The sequence below is a fragment of the Erithacus rubecula genome, assembly GCF_903797595.1.
Source record: "Erithacus rubecula genome assembly, chromosome: 3".
Taxonomy (NCBI): Eukaryota; Metazoa; Chordata; class Aves; order Passeriformes; family Muscicapidae; genus Erithacus; species Erithacus rubecula.
The window spans coordinates 74,168,730-74,188,060 of NC_136689.1; the positions used below are offsets into that span (position 1 = coordinate 74,168,730).

Here is a 19,331-nt window from a genome sequence, read left to right on the forward strand (position 1 = left end):
GGTATATAATTCTTGTCTCATCAGTAAATTATTTCCCTTGAAAAATTGTATTTAATGTGTTTTGAATTCATGGAAATTTTTCGATGCCTTTCTGATAGGTCATTTCCCAAAAATCAATCACCCTAAACCAATTTCAGAAGCATTTTTGTTTGTATTAGCCTGCACTTATGCCAAAAAGAGCACTCATTCTTGCTGTTTTGTCACTCATTAACTTGCAAGCAGTTGTGTGATGTACTACTTTTTGTAGAGATGCACAAGTAAATTTAGGTTTGTACTTATATGGGAGAAGATGGAGCTGAAGAAATACATCTTGCATTTGAAGTGCAATGTAATGAAAGCAGTAGCTCACTTTATGGTCCCCATCAATTCTCAAGAAAGCTCTGCACAGACCACAAAGAACTTGCTGTACTTTGGCAATAGAATGGGCCATTGTGTTTGGGGATTAAAGCTGTCAATCACATTCTCCTCTTCTTCAGTGCAGCAAACTTAAAAGAATCTTGGTGTTCAGCAACAATTGTTTGAAGCAACAATTACAAAGAAGGAAAAGGGATAGAACCTTTTTCTTTTAACTTTTTAATCTACCCATTCCTTTGAAAAGGAAGAGCATAGGTAAGGAGCCCAAAATATTAATTTTATTCCAACACAACTTTTATAGCTAAAAGAGGTCTTGGTTTTCAAGGAATAACAATGCTGTAACAACATTATTCAGTGCCCCCCCCCCCCCCAAAAACAAAGGTAAAAATGTGCCAGTAATACAAATGTATGTAAGAAGTTATGTGGATTTCAAAATGTGAGAGAAAATGAAAGAAATATCCATAGAAAAGAAGAAAAAAAGTAAAAAACAACCAGTAAATATTTTCAAGTTTGTTTGAGAACAAAGAGAAAAATGTAAACAGGAAAGAATGAAAAAAAAAGTAATTTATAGGAAAATATTAATAATAATTTTACACTGACATTAAAAACAGGTAAGGAGGATATAAAATATAAAAATAATAAAATAATAAAATAAAATTAATAAATAAAACTAAAAATAAATCATAGAACTAATACCTGAAAGCTCTGAATCCAACTTTATTTAACACCTATTAAAAACATCAATACTGAAAGGTAAAGAAGAAATTCTAATACTAAAGGCATACAGAGTTCACTGAAATTCCAGCAAGAGCTGGAACAAAAGGACTTAAAAATGAGGTTTTACTATTTCTGTCAAAAAGTAACTTGTATAAGAAAGGCTAGGGAACTGAATGGGGTATTTTTTCAAGGGAATAAAATACAAATATATCTCTGTTCCAACCCTAGAAATAAGAAAGAAATAATGAAAAAAACCCTGAATATTTTATACTGTATAAGATCCTTCGACAGTTATAAAGAGAAGTTACCTTGAATCATTTCCGTGAGTCACTTTTGTGAGTGCATCTCCATATCTTCATTTTATTATGGTATAGTCCTCAAGTATCTTTTTCATGATTTGGCAGTCAGATGTATACATACATATCCTGGTAGAGCTACACTGTCTGACAATTGTTTACTCCTAGAACATGCAGAACATCGCAATGCTTTTCACATATAGAGAATGAATCCCCACAGTAGGACTATTTTACCTCCAATTAATATGCTGAGGATGTAAGTGTTATTTTGTCTGTCTTTAATCTGCTGACACATTTGCATCTTTCTGTAGTGATCCAACTGCTAGATGGCCATCAACTATAATGTAAATTTGTAAATGGCATTTGGAAACAACAGTGAAATTTGTTAACAGTAACAGAATTTAATTCCCAGTTCCCATTCCATTAATCTCTGTATTTTTAAGAGGTCCCACTAATGAGTTCTTTCTGTAATTAATCATGTTGACTCAGTTCAAAGTAGATGATTTAAATCTTGGTTGAGAAGTAAAGAGTTGGCAAACTCTCACTTATTGTAGAATCAGTGAAATTAATAGTGAATTGAATGTACTATGGGTTTCCTCAGTTTAATAACATACTGGACTTGATTGTGAGTTTGTAAAATATTCAACATAAACAATTTTCATGTACCTCTAGTGTTCATTACAAAGTGAACCCCAGTTTGTTGCTGGAGATTTTATTTTCACATTGCAGGAAATACACAGATTCCAAAAAGAACTTTTGTTTTGTAATGAGTGATTCCTGCTAAATATGAAAACATTATTTTAATTAAGAAATAGTGATATGCAAAGTTTGTGATAACAATTGTAAAATCTAAACTATATAAATGTTCTAAAACTGTACTATTCCAAGTAGATCAGCAGAAACCTTTTAGAGATCCTGCAAGCACATGAAAAGTCACTGCAATCATGGAAGCTGCTCACTCTAAAATAATTAGGTCATGCATATGAATCTTGTTAGAATCCAGGGGCTAATCTAGCATAATGGTGACAAAAACTAAAATTGTATAAAGAACCAGTGTATGAGTTTTGTGGTATATGGTAGCACTGAAATCAGTGGAACACAAAGAAAGAAAATAAAAAATTCTACAAAGTGATGAAAATAATGACCATGTTTTCTTCAAGCTCTCATTTGCTATTAAGCAACAGAGTACAGGAGATACCAAAGATACTGCATCATGTGAAAAGGGAATTTCCTCAAACCTTCTCTGTCAGCATCCCAATGAAGTCAAGATTCTGTGCCAAACCAGTCTGTCAGCATCTAGTTATGGGATGAACACTGAACAGCCTTCTGGATCAGAGAGTGATTGGACTGACTTTGTCAGGGTCCCCTGGGACCCCTCCCAGATCTCCATATCTTTGAGTACGTTGTCTTTGGACAGTGACTGCCAGCACCCCTGAAGAACTCACACTAACAGTTTGCAGAACACTCTTTATTAATAAGATTATGACAGGTTAAGGTTCACGGATTGTCAGTGATAGTATCTGACTGAAAAAATGTATTCAAAGCAATGCACTGACAAACTCTAATCCCTAACACCAACTGCCTTGAGATAATAATTCAGCATGCATAAGAGTATGGTTCTTACCTGATATGAGTCCTTATGGGTAGAAGACAGGCTCAGCTCATTGACTGATCCCAAAAATTACAATGGAGTCTTCCCTAACTTTGTCCCATTCTTAATTTTATACTATTTCCTTATGTCGAGCTAGAGTAACTGAAGTAGTACACATGTTTGTCACTGATTGGTGTAAAATTCTAAGATATAGTCAATAAAATATAAAATGCTTCTCTGTTAGGGGTGGTGGTAACCTTGGAGACAGGTAGTTTTGGGATGGAGGTATTCATCAGTGTGGCATCTGTGATCTCACCATGATTCAACAGCAAGATATGTTCTTTTTCCTTGATTAACAACTGTTATGGGGATTATTAACTACAAGGTAACACCGAGGTCCCTCCTTTGCAAGGATTTTATCAAAGATTCACTGCAGGGTCTCTACTCCACCCTCCATTTCATTTCTCTTAGCATGTCTTGTGGTGGGAAATCAGGCATGATGACTGCATCCTGTCCTGGGATACAACTGCATTTCACCCTCAAATTTTTGTATTGCTATAACTCCTGTTAGAGTGCGAATATAATTTCTCACTTTTGTCTGATTTTACCCCCAGCCATTTTCCCACATTCTGAGAAAACAAATGGTGGAAAAGGGCAAAAGAATGAGAGGGTTATAATGAAACTAAAGGTACTATAAAAATAAGAATTCCATAATAGGAGGCTTTTCCGTCTGTTTTGCCTGCTTCTTTATTCAGAGGAAAGAAATAAATTGAATTCAAAATTTGTCTGTAGACTATCTCAATAGGAAAAAGCAAAAGTCTATTGTTGATGATAGTGCATCTTTCATCAGGCAGCTATGAAACAAGCTGGAGAGTCTTCAAATTTGGGGATGTCATCATTGACACTGGCTAAACTTCATTATACTGGCAGTTTTATCCAACTCATCAGGCAAGCCAGGAGCATGATCTGTAATCTCTGTAATCATTCCAGTTTTGTTCTATAAAATACTGTGTATGAAGAGCATTTTGTTCGTTTTGTCTCTAGAACCTCTCGCACAAAACATCAGTTTGACATGTTAGTCTTCAAGAAAATGTGCTAGCTGGAAAGACATACTATATTGATACCTGCATCATGTTATAAAGACAATTTATCTACTTTAGGGTATACCAGAAATGTCTTTCAGGAAATGTTTTGGGTTTCCCTAAGAAATGCATGGCAGGAAACTTCAATGTGCACAAAAATTTTGGTATCTTTGAGGCACTAATAAGATTTGAATTTCTAAAAATAATCAGTCATGACTGGTTCTTGGTATTTCCTTGACATTATGAAATAATATCTATTCTACAAGTCAATTAACATTTTTTAGTCACAGTAGACTGATATGAGTCATCAATTTAACAGTCCTAAATTTTGGCATCAATAAACATCACTTCTTTCTCATTCTTTTCTTAGTTAGATCTATTTGATCAAACTTTTTTTGGAAACTCACAAGATCACAACAGCAGTGAAGACATGGGATCCTATTTTGCTAAACCATATAACATACAAGACATTCAAAACCAGAACAATTTTAGTATACAGAAGATTGAGTTTCTTTCCACTGCAGAATACAACTAAGATTTGTCTTAAGTATAGATAAGAAGAAAACCTGGCTTTCAGGTATTACTGTGACTTTTTGTTGAAGAACAAGTAATTTATAAAAAACTATTTAGTGGGGGGTTTTATTTGTTGATTTTCCTGTTTATGTGTGATTATTATACAGTTATTTCTTTGCTTTAGTTGCATTTAAGATACTTTAAATGCTTAAATTATGGTAGCTTTAATAATAAAATAGTTCTCTTATCTGTATCAGGCACTAGTGTTTGGTTTCATTTAGGAAGTTTTTGTTTTATATATCACTGGTTTTATTTGTTGGAAGAGTGTAGTGAAAGAACTGCGACATTTTTTGAAAAAGACCAAAAAAAAAAAAAAATCAATTTCTCTTTTCCTAACTCTTGTAAAAGATCTCCCATGGCTTATTAAGTTGACCATAGATTTTTTAATTCATCCATTTATATGAACACTTCTCCTTGTTACAAGGAGTTTAAAGTTATTATATCTATCAGTTCTGGAGCTGGCTGTTGCTGGTCTGAAAGCCAGATGACTTTGCTTTCTGATATACTCTCTATTCCAGAGCTATCCCCAGTGCTTGCTCACCCTTTAAAGATGCTAAGGGCAGCTTGTTTCCCTGTTCTGTTGTATTACTGCTGAACTCACTGAGTAAATCTAACTCAGCAAGAGGTTTCTAAGAGGTTTGTTCCCCTTGTAAAAAATGAGGAACTAACCCTACTCACGGGAAGTGTGAGCATTTTAAAAAAAGAGAGAGAAAAAAAAAAAAGTAGAAGAAAATTTCAGTCTATCCATTATTGTCTCTGAAGTGTAAGCCCCTGACCCAGGCTATAGGTATTCAAGAGTCCTTTCCTTGTGTATCTGCTCCTGGGTTAGCCTGTGGTGTTGGTGCAATGTCTGCAGTGGCAGCAGTTTGTGTGATTGCTGCATGCCCTGTGCCCTCAGGTGTGCAGCTCCCTGGGGATCACATCAGTGCAGATGGCTGATGCACTTCGTATCCCATCTGGCTTCCCCCTCTGGGCTTGGAGAAGGCTTTGGACAACCTTGAGAGGCTGCAGTTGCTCTCAAGCAATGTTTCTGCTTAGGATCCTCCTGCTTTCCACTTAGTAATAATGAGGACTTCAGAGAAAATCTACACTTTCCAGGCAGAAAAGTCTGAGCTAGTTCTGAAAATGTATGTTCTGTAACAGTCTTTTTGAACTTAGGTTTCCATAAAATTAACAGAAGCATGTTAATGACTAACATTAGATAAAGAGTGGTTTATCTTCCAACTTTGGATATACTTATGAATCTTTTTACAGTATATAGGCTTAAAAAAACACACTACAGCAGAAACAAAGAAATTAAAAAATGCATTAATAATTAAAAAGCGCATTAAAGGACTTAGGTCTTGGACATGAAAATAAAAGCTTAAATTTAATAATGTCTGTGTTGGAATTTAGTAATGCCTGTTTATTAATACTGATATTGCATTGGGACAAAAAATAACTGTACTGGAGATCGATTTTTGCCTATTCATTTAGGTTATGGTGATGTACTGATTCCATTAAATTCCACTGATAAAAATATTTTTAGATGTGGTACAACACAGCAAGCAAGGTCAAATCAAATTAATATTAAATGAAATTAATATTACCTAGTATAAGCTTAAAATATCTGAATATACAATAGTCCACATATGGTAAGTGTTAAAATACAGGCAGTGAAATGTTATATTCATAGATTTATGCATAGTGTACACTGAGTTTTCATTGATAACAATGAAGCTCCACTTGTATTAAATAATTTAGAAGAATTACAAAGGATCAGTGATCTATAGCCCTATAATAAAAAGGACTAGGAAGGGAGAGTAAATAAACTTTTAGCTTTGAAAATCTTGTTAAATATTTTTATCTTAAAAATTATTTAAGGAACAACTGGTTAACTCTTCTTTATCAATCATAATTTTAAATGTACTTTTCTGCTACAATAAAAATGAGTATTGTAAAACCAGTAGTTTTCTTACTGCATAGTCTGTTTTTTGTATCTGCATAGGTTAAGTCCAGCATTTTTATTAATACACAGCAATTTCTGCCTTTTTTTTTTTTTTTTTTTTTTTTCAGATCCTATAAATCTAAGAATTTGACTTACTGGTCTTTAGCACAGCCAACTGAGAATAGCATTTCTTATCATGTGAGATATGAAACTGGCTGGTTCATTGGGTGACTGGCAGGTAAAGCTGTTACAGGTGACTAATATGCAGAATACTTTTGCTATTGTCAATATAGGAAAGGAAAAAGGAACTACTGGTCTGGTTTTTAAGATATCTAGCTTCGTTTTGCTGTTTCAAAGAAACCTCCAATGCAGTTTCATCTGTCAACTTGCATATTGTTCATGTTGTTGGCAAAGATGCTAAATAGCATTGAGACCAATATAGACTCTTGATATGTGTGATTCTCAGAGTCTTGCAGTCCAGCCAGACTTTCACTACCTTATGTTCTTCCATCCAACCAATAAAGTGTTTAGTATGATTGTGGGGATATTGGGAGACAATGTGTCGAAAAGCTTTACTCAGGTTGAGGGAAGGTACTTGGCCTCCTCTCTGCATCCTGTTGTTTCATCAGAGGTGACAAGTTGGTCAGGCAAAATTTTCTTTTGGTGAATCCATACTTGCCAATCCAAGACAGGCTGCTGCCCTGAAAAGCTTTTTGGGGATGACTTGCTCTATAAATTATATAGGGATGCAGATAAGGTTGACCAGCCTTGTGGTTCTGTGAATCTTACTTCTTACTGATTTTGAAAGATGGACATGATTTGCCATTTTTCAGTTGCGAAAGAATTTCTCTCTTTGTTTAATAGATAGCAATGTACACTTGCAGCACAGACAGCCTACTGTATCCTGAACTGCTTCAAAGGAAACATGACAAGCAGGTTTAGGAAGGTGATTCTCCCCCTCTGCTCTGCCCTTGTGAGATCCTGCTGGGAATACTGAGTCCAGCTCTGGGCACACCAACAGAACAAGGACATGGGCCTTTTGGAGTGAGTCCAGAGGAGGTGATCAAAGGGCTGAAGCACCTCCTGTCAAGACCGGCTGAGAGAGTTGGGGTTGTTCAGCCAGGAGAGATTTACTGCAGTCTTCCAGTATGTAAAGACGCCTACAAATTATGACAAGGGCATGTAGTACTAAGACAAGGGACAATGATTTTAAGATAAAAGAGGGTAGTTTTAGATTGAATTTATTCTTCACTGGGAGGGTGGTGAGGCACTGGCATAGGTTCCTCAGAGTATTTGTGGATGCCTACTGCTGGGAGTGTTCAAGGCCATTTTGGATGGTGCTTTGAGGAAAATAATCTAGCAGAAGGTGTGCCTGCCCATGGAATTGGGTTTAAACTAGATGACCTTTAAAGGTCTCCTCCAACTCAAAACTTTCAGTTATTCTGTAGCAGGGAGTATCTCCCCAATGATGACATTCACTCCACTTAACACTGTCCCATATTTTATTTCTAGCGTTTTCTACACATTTCTAAAATGACTGAAAGAATGAGACATTTTATCAGTAGATGAAACATATTTTCTTCAAGACTCCTGAAAGCTAGTAAATTGAGTTACCTAATATAAGAGCCATTAACCAATAGAAAATAAAAATACCAAGGGAACTGGCTGATAATTCAGTTCTGCGCTTTCTTAAAGCAAAATTAGAACATTCCTGGACTATACACATCAATCAAACCTTGGTATTTAGGCTTACTACCAGAGAAAGTGAGTGGAGTCTTTTGTTTTGTCTTGCATGTGACTGTTTACTTAATGCCTTCTTCTTGGCTAGAAAATCTGTGGAATTGCCATTGCAATTTCTTCAAGGGGAGCCACTCTCCAGGAGCTTTGGTTTAATGGTGGAATCAGAAGACTAAAACAATGACAACAGCTTATCTATCTAAAGTTATACTAAAACGGAAGAGACAAATTCTACTTTTTGAAAATCTTTTTTCATTTTGGAAGATATGGGATCAAACTCAAAATATTTTAGCAAGCCTTTTTAAGGAAATAAGGCTTTATATGATATGCCTTTCCTACACCTTTACTGAACAGATGGGTAGTAATCGCTTATGAGTGCAGTTGGAGCACTAAAGAAAATGTTGTCATTTTTTCTCCAGCTAGCCATTTATCTATTTAATTCTTTGACAGAACAGAGGAAATGTAACTAAATGTTCTGTTTTAATTAAAATGAAAGTAAATTTATTAGTCAGGGAAATTCTGTGTTGTGTTTGTGCTTGGGGAACAGAACAAACATATGTCTCTGCTTCATTTTTTGTCACCATCTAACATGAGGTTATTTCTTGTTGCTTATTTGGCCTATTAAACAGACCATACCAGTCATAAACTTGATTTTTCTTAATTCTTAATTTCATTTTCTTAATTTTAATTAATTACAGTGGGCACTAACAAGCAAAGGGGAAAAGAAAAGCACATCCTGAGAAGAATTCCAGTAGATGGTGGTTTTATTAATTAAATGGCAGCCATGGCATTGCCTACATGGAAGAATTTAGTTGGCTTATGGAACTGCAGTATTCTTTATGCAAAAATAATGAGAGCAAGAATCAGCATTGTTCTTGACTCTTATTTCCATTCTTCTGTTGCCTTATTGCCAGGCTAGAGGAATGAAACAGAGGGGCAGCAGGGAGGGGCTTTTACCTTGGTGATACTGGAGACTTATCACCACTGGAACTTTTATACATTCAATAAAATCTTATGATCTATCACTTGTGCTAAGCACACGGCAGGGGTATAGACATACAAGGCTAGGCACTGCAGAATAGGAAGGATGGTGTGCCTACACATTAACCCTTCTGGGGGAGAACCATCATCAGACACAGTGCTGAAGGATGCTGCTGTGGACAGCATTATATGGCTTTTTTCTCATTTGACACTTCTAAAAAAATGCTGCCAATCTAAGCTTTCAGAATTTGGAAGTGAGAAAAAAGTTTTTGCTGTGTTTCACTTCCCCTTAGTTTCTTCCTCTTTCAGCAACATCATTTTTTCTACTCTAATTGGAAATAATATTAATCCAGTTAAGAGAACCACTGGGATTAGACATTAACTGACTGTACAGCCCTGTACTAAACACTGTTGTCCCACAAATTATAGGTGATTCAACAACTAGGAGCTCTACTACAAAGCTCAGCAAATTTCAAAAATCAGCTTTGGTCCTATATTAGTGCTTGTTATAATTACAAAACACTACTACTAAAATATAGTGCAAATTTTTCCCCTTGTGACAAAGAAGGTCAGCAGAATCCTAGGCTGCATTAGAAGAGCATTACCAGCAGGTTAGGAGAAGTTGTCCATTGCTTAGTGAGATCCATCTGGAGTGCTGAGTCCCATTCTTACCTCCCCCAGGACCCAATACATGAGCATGTACTAGAGAAAGTGCAGCAAACAGTCGTGTACCTTATTCATGGATCAGAACACCCATCATATCAGCTGAAGCAGAGAGCTGGCGCTGTTTGGCCAGGAAAGAAGGTCCTAGGGAGGTCTTACCAAAATGTAAAAATACCTGATGAAGTAGGGGAGGTAAGGAAGAGGAAACCAGACTCCTCTCAGTGGTGCCCACTGAATGGGCATGAAGCTATAAGCATATATTGCTATATTTAAATATGTTGCTAGTCCTGTAGCTGTTTGGAAGGAGCAAAACAATATCTGTAAACATTATCATACTGGAAGAAGTGCTAAAAAAAAAGAATAACTGGAAAAGCATACAACTATAGTACAGGGAGTACAGGATAAAGCTCAGGACTGGTAAGTTTCAGGGAGATTCTCTATAAAAAAATTATGCAATTTTTTTCTTCCATATCCTCAGCATCGTTCAGCATTATGGTTTCAAGGGAAAGGATATTCCAGCCTCAGTAGAAGTTACATCATTATGTTGTAACATTTTACATTTCCCCTTTTTTTGATCCGCCGTTAGCCTACTGAATGCTGAGTCTAAGAGAAGCAATTTCTTTATCCTAGTAAAGAGAAAAAATACATAATATGCCCCAGAAATAATATCCTTTTGTATGATATTATGAAAATCTGTCATTATATTTTCCCAGAAGCCTTTGCTTGTTAGCATTTTCCTACCTCTAAGCAAAAATTTATTAAAGCTCTTGTTACAGTCAGAAAGAAGATTCTATCTCACTACTAGCTGTAAGAGGCAAATTCCATCAAATGTAATGTTCATAATTTGAACATATAGTAATGTTCATAACATATATGTAATGTTCATAATTTGACATATTTGTATCTGACATTTTATACAGAGTATCTGAATAACCATTTGCAACAATTCAGAGAACCTTGACCCGTGAAGATTTGATTCCAGTCTGTGTATGAAAAAAGTTTACTTTTGCCTACATTAATTTAAAAAACATCACAAAAAATTCATTGGCAGTTTTAAACTTACAAAAATGCAACCCATTACTCATGAACATTGTACAGTCACCAGGTCATATTCCATTTTATACTGGTCAGTGCAAGATCTACAATTACACAATTGCATTAGTTTCCTAGGAAACACCCCAATTAAGCCAGTTTCTTGATTGAATGGTATCTATCATAAATGTTAGTCTGAAATTTCATGGGATGGGCAGAAAGATCTACTAATGTCTAAGTTAATCACTTCACTGCCTTCAGCTGAGCCTTCTTTCTTGTCTGTTTCCATGCAGAGACTGAGAGATTGACACACCATACTATTCTTTTATGATGCTTCATATATATATTTATTTTTTTTCCTATCTTTCCTGCATTCAGAAAGGGACTGATTAGCTCAGAGTCTTATGGTAACAGGTAGCAAAATGCTAGGCATTATGTTGTTTTCTTCCAAGTCCTGTCAGTATATTTTGCCTGCTGTTTCATGGAATACTAAAGGCAAGTGACTATATTATCACAAGTTTTTTGTGACTGGCAACTGTTACTGGCATCATATATCTAGGAACAGATGTTGTTGTTTTATTAGAAAATACTCCAGTGATGCTTACTGTAGAAAGAGCCAAGGAAGTATCAGCAGTGCTATTCCCTCTGCAATTAATATAGTGTAGAATTTGCTAACCTATATAAAAAATTTACTTTTTATAATCAACTATTTAAATTTTCTAGAGAAAATCCATTCCTTACAGAATATTCAGAGAGACCATATGCAAAATTGTCTTTATCCTATTTCCTCTGAATATTTATTCACATTTCTAAAATAAAAATGTAGAGGTATGATATGAGAAACCTCCAGAGAGTCATCATTAGCAACATGAAGATAGCTCAGCTGTATGTTCATTTACTAGACAAGTTAAAAATTTCTGTCCCACTTGTACATATCAGAAAATGAAAATTTTGACTGCCATGATTTATTTTGGTATGATTTTCTGTTAGCTATCTAGAGATAGAAATGTAACAACATTGTAAACGCATTTGATGTCAAAATTATTTTTGCATTTTTATATTTTACTGCATTTAGGTACTCTTTGAAATAGAAATGGTAAGTCAATTGTGTCCCATTGTGATGCATCATCAATCTACATACATTATTTTTATATTTAGCTTGACATATGATGCTTTTAAGCTCTAGGCCTTATTCATATATTTTTGGATGATCATTTCTAAAGAGCTGTCATTAGTAAATCATACACAAACTTTAAAGAAAATTCATTTCTGCATAAATTGGTAGCTGTTTAGAATGTTTATTAATAACTCAGCAAATAAAAATGTTCATTTACTAAGACAAGAAACAGGGGAGTGTCAAACGTTTTCAGAGATGGGCTGGGACTGATTCTTGGACACTGCAGCTGAGAAGAAAAATAAAGATTTGTGAATGTGAAATTTGTGGCAGGAAATGGTAGAATTCTTTGTATTCACTCTTTCAAATCTAGGAAAAAGAGAAGGTGTTTGTAATTTTTTGTAGACTGAGAAGTTTCCCCTGGAGGTAGGGGTTACTATGTTATTCCCTGGTGCTTTTGAACAAGAACATGAAAATTCCCAGTGCAATTGTTCTCAGTGTGTGAGCAGAGGTTCTTGGCAGTGACTGAGCTAATTTTCTTCAACTGCAGCTATTAGAGTACACATGTTTAAGAAAGAGTTGGACTTAAACTTGGCAACATCCTTATCTCAATGTGATCTTAGCCATTCCTCATCTATCTGTCTTGTGTACAGGAACTTTGTTATCTATAAATTACCAGGAATTTTCATTACTTTATGTATTAATGACCATTTAGTGTTTTTTCTAATTGGTTGAATATTATCTGGGTGATTAGTTCCCTAGCAGTCACCTGCAAGACAATCAATCCATGTTGAGTATATTAAGCACCCCCAAAGAGAGACTGATTTTGTGAGCATGTTCTGTAACTTATTAACTGGAGCAGCAAAACAGTATTTTTTCTGTAAACTGTAGAAACTAGTTTACTTTTGGTACAGCTATATATTTCCTTCATAATTATTCTATGTCCTTTTCATTATTGCTTTTAAACATAGAAAGTCCACAAGTTAGAAGGGACAAAAAGAGCCTGTCTTTTTCTTCTTCCCTTATAATAATTGTCACAAGCTCTGAAGTCTAGGAGGGGAACTTAATGAATGTGATTGACAAAGTTCTGTATTTTGATATATTGCTAGAATATTGTGTAAATTTGCTGGATTCCTTAAGACAAGACCCATGCATAAAATGACTTCAGGGGTTACATCCAAATTTCCCTAGAATTCCTTTGGGAATACTGCTGCAGACCCAGACAGAACCATTTTGTGGTTCTTTTCATCAGACTTTATTTGTCCATGACAAATTCAAATTCTTTTAGCATTCAAACTGATGAAAGGATTGACCTAACATCAATAACACCAAATCTCAGTATTTAGTCTTAAAATGTAGGCTTGAAAGAAATGTCAGAGTTCATTGAGGCTAGTTTTTTCAAACTGTCAGCTTTTTCCTTGAAATGGCATAATTTTGAATTCTTAAGAAAACTTTGATCATTGTATATCAAATTAGCCTGAAATACTGCATATAATCTCTTTAAACAGATATTCTTTACTCCTGCCTGTGAGAAGTATTGAAATATGTCAATACAAATGCATATGCATGTATTTATTTTTTATATATAAGAAGAATTGAAGATTTTCACCTTCTAAATGCTCTTCTGAAGCATCAAGACTTCCCTCTGCTTGTCAAACATCTTATTGCAGAAACAAATGATTTGATGACATATTCTCTGAGTATATGGTGAATATTCATAATTCTGCCTTATTCACTGGAAATTACTGAGAAAAGACCTTAAAATAAAGTATTTTGTTTTCAGCAATACCCCTGGTTTTTTACACCTAAGCAGCATTTCATCCAAGGCTAAATAGGCTGAAAGGTAACTCTACATTTTATCCCCCTCAGTTTATGCACTGGAAATCTTTGGAAGATGTTTTGACATGAATTCCTTTTCATGTTAAATTGTCTGGACCTTAGGAGAATGAAAAGAAACTCCTTTTTTTCCCTCCTTTTTTCCCCCCCTCCCTGTTACTAATACAACCACTTCCCTGCAAGGAGATTAAAAATTTGCTTCTGCCATAGTGCAGTAAAATAGTGAAAGCATCTGGATATAAGCAGCCCATCCTCCAGATCATGAGATCTCTCTGAATCTGGAGCTATCCACAACCTAACAGAAGTTGCATGAGAGAGAACACTCTGAAGACTGTGTATTAAAGCATTGATTCATATGTGCTGCAGCTGCAAGCCAGAGGCCGTATAAATAGCAAATTGAAATAGCTTCTATTTCATTCTCTCCAAGCTTACATCCCCCAAATTCAAACAACTAGCTGCTTCTTGCCTTCAATTCCCTATCCTGCTAGCAAAATCATTTTTAATGTATATCGCTGAGCAGCTCAGAGCAATTTTGTTTGAAAAGTTCTCAAAATCCAGCAGTCCAAGTGATCTCAGTGAGCAGTGTTGTTCTTTCCATCTAATCTGGTGTAACAGCTTCCCTTCCGGTTATGTTAAATTGTAGAATTACTCTTTTCAGCTCTGCTTTTCAAATCTAGATCATTTGTACATGGGGTACCTATCATTTATACTTCAGATGCTGCTTCTGACCCATAATACATTAAAAAAAAAAAAAAAAAAAAAAAAAAGCAGTAGCTTTCTTTTCTTTCATCCTGTCATTTCCTGCTGGAGCTTTGGGACTCAAACACGCTCTGGTTTCATGGCTCACTCCAGGGTATATGTCCTGCTGGCTGGAAGCAAGGTTCCTTTGCACCAGCAGGAAATGTGCCAGGGCTTTCAGTTATATGTTAATTACATTTTTAATACGCTGCTTTAGCAGGTTGAGTAAGCAGAGTCTGACACGGCTACCCCATTCCTGAAACCCTGAATCAGGAGAATGCCATTAATCTTAATTCTGAATAAGGTGTGTTTGGAGTAAAGATGTTATACAAGGTCCAGATTTTTGAATCACTTTTGCATTAGCCAGCCTGCCTCGATCCAGCAAGCCTGAAAGGTCACAATTATCCACCAACTTACAGACACTGGTGTAGTGATATGAATATAGGAGTGTTATGGGCCAGGAAATCTTTAAAGGAGTGGGGCTGATCTGGTAGGGAAGGGGTTGCTAATGTGACATCTCCTGTGTCCCACCAGGATTGGAAGGAGGCATTTACGGGCATCATTCAGTCTGAATCTTACAGCCGGACCATGTGGACGGCTGATGAAGGAGCCGGCAGCGGAACGTTTAGCAGGCTGTGACGACTTTGCACAGAAATAGGAAAATTTATCTCCGGCTTGCCACAGCAGCGCCGTGCTGCCCGCTTTCGGCGGTGCGCCCCTTCTGTGCACTCCCGCCCGCTCGGCAGCCCAGCCCTCCCGGCTCCCGGCCCCCCTTCCCGGCACCGAAATTAGGGGCTCGCTGTCACCAGGCTGGAGCCGTCCTTCTTCTGCACCTCAAGCACGAACAGGGGGGGTTCGCAGCCGCCGCGCAGTTACCGGACAAAGATATCCCTGTGCCCGAACGCGCCGGCTAGATCGGTACGGGAGGACGGAAGGACGGATGGACGGATGGATGGATGGATGGGTGGATGGGTGGACGGATGGATCGGTGTGCGGATGGATGAATCGCGCATCTGCCCGAGAGCCAGGACTAGCCCGGGTCTGCCATTGCGCGCAGGAGGCTGCCTGCGTCCCCGAAGTGCCGGGAACGGGGAGAACAAGGCGGGGAGGGAGAAGGACGGGGGCGGGCAGGAGGGAGGCGGCGGGCGCGGAGCGGGGCGGGGGCGGCGGGCGGCGCGGCCAATCGCCCGGGCTGCCGGCGCTGCAGGAGCGGCGGCGCGGGGCTCGGGCTCCCAGGGATGCGGAGCCGGGCCCGGGCACCTCTCTGAGGACGGCGAGCAGCTGTGCCGCCAGCACTGCGAAAAGTCCCCATTTGCTTCTTATAAATTAAAGTGCCTTGTCACCAGTTAGGGCAAGTCAGCCAAGGTAAGGCTCAAATGAAATGACACTTTAATATGTGGCAACATGGATATTTCTGGACAGCGGTGCCGCTAACACAACCTTCTAAGTAGCGCAAAATATTCTGTGCAGTAATGCTGTCGTAGTGGGTGCACAACCTGTAATTTGTCTGTGTTAAAGTTGCCGCTGGTTCGCAAGCCTTACCCTTGTGGTGCTGTAGAAACGTGTTTGCTTATCCGAGGCAGTTGCAAAGGGACCTGCAAAATACAGGCGTAGAAAGGTAGCGGCGCTCTGTGTATGTGTTTGTGTGTGACCGTGTTCGTAATACCTACAGTTCTGCTCCTTAACTTATGGGGATAATGTGCAGATGCATTTTAATGGTGACGGCAGTCAGATTCTTCAGCTCAACTCACATATGTGAGCCTTTTAATGCAATAAAACCGCATGCCATGTTGAACTATATGTGAAGAACATTAAGCTTGGTATTTGAATAGCAATTTCAGGGTTTTGGGTTCCTCCCCCCCCCTTCCCCTCCCCCCGTTTGTAACATTATATGTGATAACTGAGGATTGAAATTGCAGCAAAAGACCTCCTGCAGATTTACCTTTAGCTGCTTGTTAAAGCTTAAGCAGTCACCTAACTTTACTTTGTGTAAAGGGCACTGTAAATAATGCACAGGCAGAAATAAATCCTCTCTTCATTTCCTCCTAACCCACCCCAACAGTTCCTTTCCTAATGAACAAAAACTACTATGTGCCTTTAGTTCACACCACATTTTGACTGATGGAACTGTCAGTGGTCTGAAGCTGAGTGTTTTGGCAAGCAAGGAGTTCCTTAGGATGACTTTGCTAATGTGTCTATTTGAAAACAGCACAGTCCTGAACCTGTGTGTGTGTGTGTCTGTGTGTGTGCCTGTGAGAGTCTGTTTTGTGTACATGAATGACAAGATACAAGGAGGACAGGGTACAGAAGCCAATGAAACGTGGCAAACGTAGATGCCTGCATGTATTTCTCTGACTGGATCTCTGTAAAGCAGTATGAGCATTTCTTATATTTTAATGTAGTTCATCATTCAGATTAGGGCTTGGGATAAATTCAATTTCATGTGCATCAATGCCCCATTAGCTTTTCACGATCAAAAGAAATACAAGGGAAAACACAGGTAAAATTATGACTTCAGTTAGCACAGGTGATAAAATCACTGCCTATATTCAAGGTACAGAATGTATTTTTCATTCCAAGACACTAAGCATAGCTCCTTCCTTTCAAATCTTTACTTCTGTGCTGCAGTCAACATTACACAGTTGTTGAAAACACTGAAGCCTTCTGCATAAATTGTCTTTCTACTGAATGATAGTAGATGTTTGTCTTCAGGGCAAATATAATTTTTATTTAAAAGTTTGGCACATGTTTGGCATTTTGGCTAACTGTAAAGGTAAGAAGATTTAGAGAAATAACCAAAAGGCTTCCCTAACCTACTTCACTGCCTTTTACAGAATATTTCATTTCATACTTTTCTGAAGAAGACATAGTATGGTATAGTTACCTGATGCAAATTAAGGTGTGGATCTTTTAAAAAATATTTTAAATGTGTACCTATGGAAACAATGTAATAATTTTCTTTTGTAGTTAAAGTTACTAACCATCCTACTTAAGGACTACAATAAATAACCTTTTCATTTCTGCTTAGAAAGTGTCTATCAAACAGGAAACAAATAAACAATCCAACAAAACCCTACAAAACAAATCAAGAAAACATGCAAATTAACACATTCACTGTTACCTGCTTCTAAAAATTGACTGGAGAAATAGTATGTCAGACAGCACTTTAAATAGGAGCAAATCCAGTGCACTGGCATGACTTAGGGGGCACTGTGCTGCTGACTGAACCATTTACAGATGAGATCCAAAACTAAATGCCTTCCACTTGCAGGTACTGAAAATCCTGTAAGACTTCATAGGATAGGATTGTTGACTCTGCTATTAGGACAAAATTCTAGTCAAAGATTTTATACTTTGTCTAGTTTAATTTCTCATGTAGCTTAATTTGAGAGCATTGTTCTTTGCAACCTGCATTAAAAATGATGTTTATTGTTTTTGTCCTGCAATGCAGAGACTGTAGCTCAGACACTTTGTTGGTGCATGCTGTGCTAATTCATGGTAGTCGTTCTGATGAACATATGCAAAGTTATGAAGCAACTGGGGATAAATGTCTTCAACATTCAAAATTAGTTTATGAGGGTACATGTGTGCCCACCAGAGAGGCACAGTTGTTACTGCACCAGAACTGACATTCCTGTGGTGCATGAAATTTGCATAATACCCTTCAGGGAATAATCTGTACTTAAAAGTAACTTTTTTTTTTTTTTTTCAATAATTTTGTCTCTGAATACTAAACATTTAACCTGTGAGCTCTAAACATTAAAAACATGGGCAATTTAATTACTAGTTCTCAATATGGTTGTATGGAAGATTTCAACCTTTATCTCTTCAGATAAATGAAACTTGAAAGGTATGAAAAATTCTGTTAACTATAGCTCCTGCTCCTGGTTAAGAGCTGCATTTCTGTTAATACAATTAGTGCTAAAAAATATCAGTCTTATCAGATTGAATAAAACCAGCTAAATACCAGTGAGTCATCTGTTCCATGCAGATGAACACGAGCTCCTGTTTGGACAGCTAACAGCTAGTTAGCCTTGGCAGACCTGTCCTGCAAAGGGGTCTAAATCAGCCATCATGACTCCATGGGGCACAGTTTCATTGCTTATAGGCAATGCAAAATAAAGGTGGCAACTGGCAAAGCAAGAAGGAGACAAAATACATAGCAAACCCCTGCAACAGCATAAAGTGCATGATTGCATTCATAGAAGAGGTTCTATGCATCTTCACTTGGAGGAAGATGATACATGTGCAAAAGTCATAAGAAGAAACTCTGTGTGAAAACCCCAGCACAGCCTACAAAGGTCTATGTAATTCAGGACATACATCTCACTAGCATTCATTATAGTGGAAAACTTATTTTCCATGATCAGTTAAGCTGCAGTTTAAATACTATGTGTATAGTCTGGTGATAAATCAGGGTAAAGTGCTTAAACTTCATCATATACTTGATGGGAAGACTTGGGCAAGTCCCTAAAGCACTCTATAACTTGACATGACCATTGCACAATAATTATAGAATGAAGAATGAATATTGCATGATACTGTTTAAAAGAAAATACCACGGAACCTAATGCAGAAGTGTTATTGTCTCTATTACTCTATTCCTTCATCTTTCAATTATATACATCAAATGAGACTACATGGAATTTGGAAATTCAAAGAATGGAAGTGGAATTTTTAAGAAGCTTCT

At 37.2% G+C, this 19,331-nt stretch overlaps 1 protein-coding gene across 12 annotated transcripts in view; it reads left to right on the forward strand.

Moving 5' to 3' along the window:
- The window catches only part of CDH18 (cadherin 18), a 478,444-nt gene that overhangs the window by 242,061 nt on the left and 217,052 nt on the right, over positions 1–19,331 (forward strand). For 5 of the 12 annotated variants that reach the window (XM_079299711.1, XM_079299718.1, XM_079299714.1 and 2 more), the window contains exon 1: positions 15,891–16,006. The exons of 1 other annotated variant lie outside the window; for it this stretch is intronic. The gene's annotated coding sequence lies outside the window, so the exon portion shown is untranslated. Of the gene's footprint in view, positions 1–11,629; positions 15,560–15,809; positions 16,007–19,331 lie in introns of those variants that run through there. 6 more of the 12 variants (XM_079299712.1, XM_079299713.1, XM_079299708.1 and 3 more) reach the window with 2 other exon arrangements.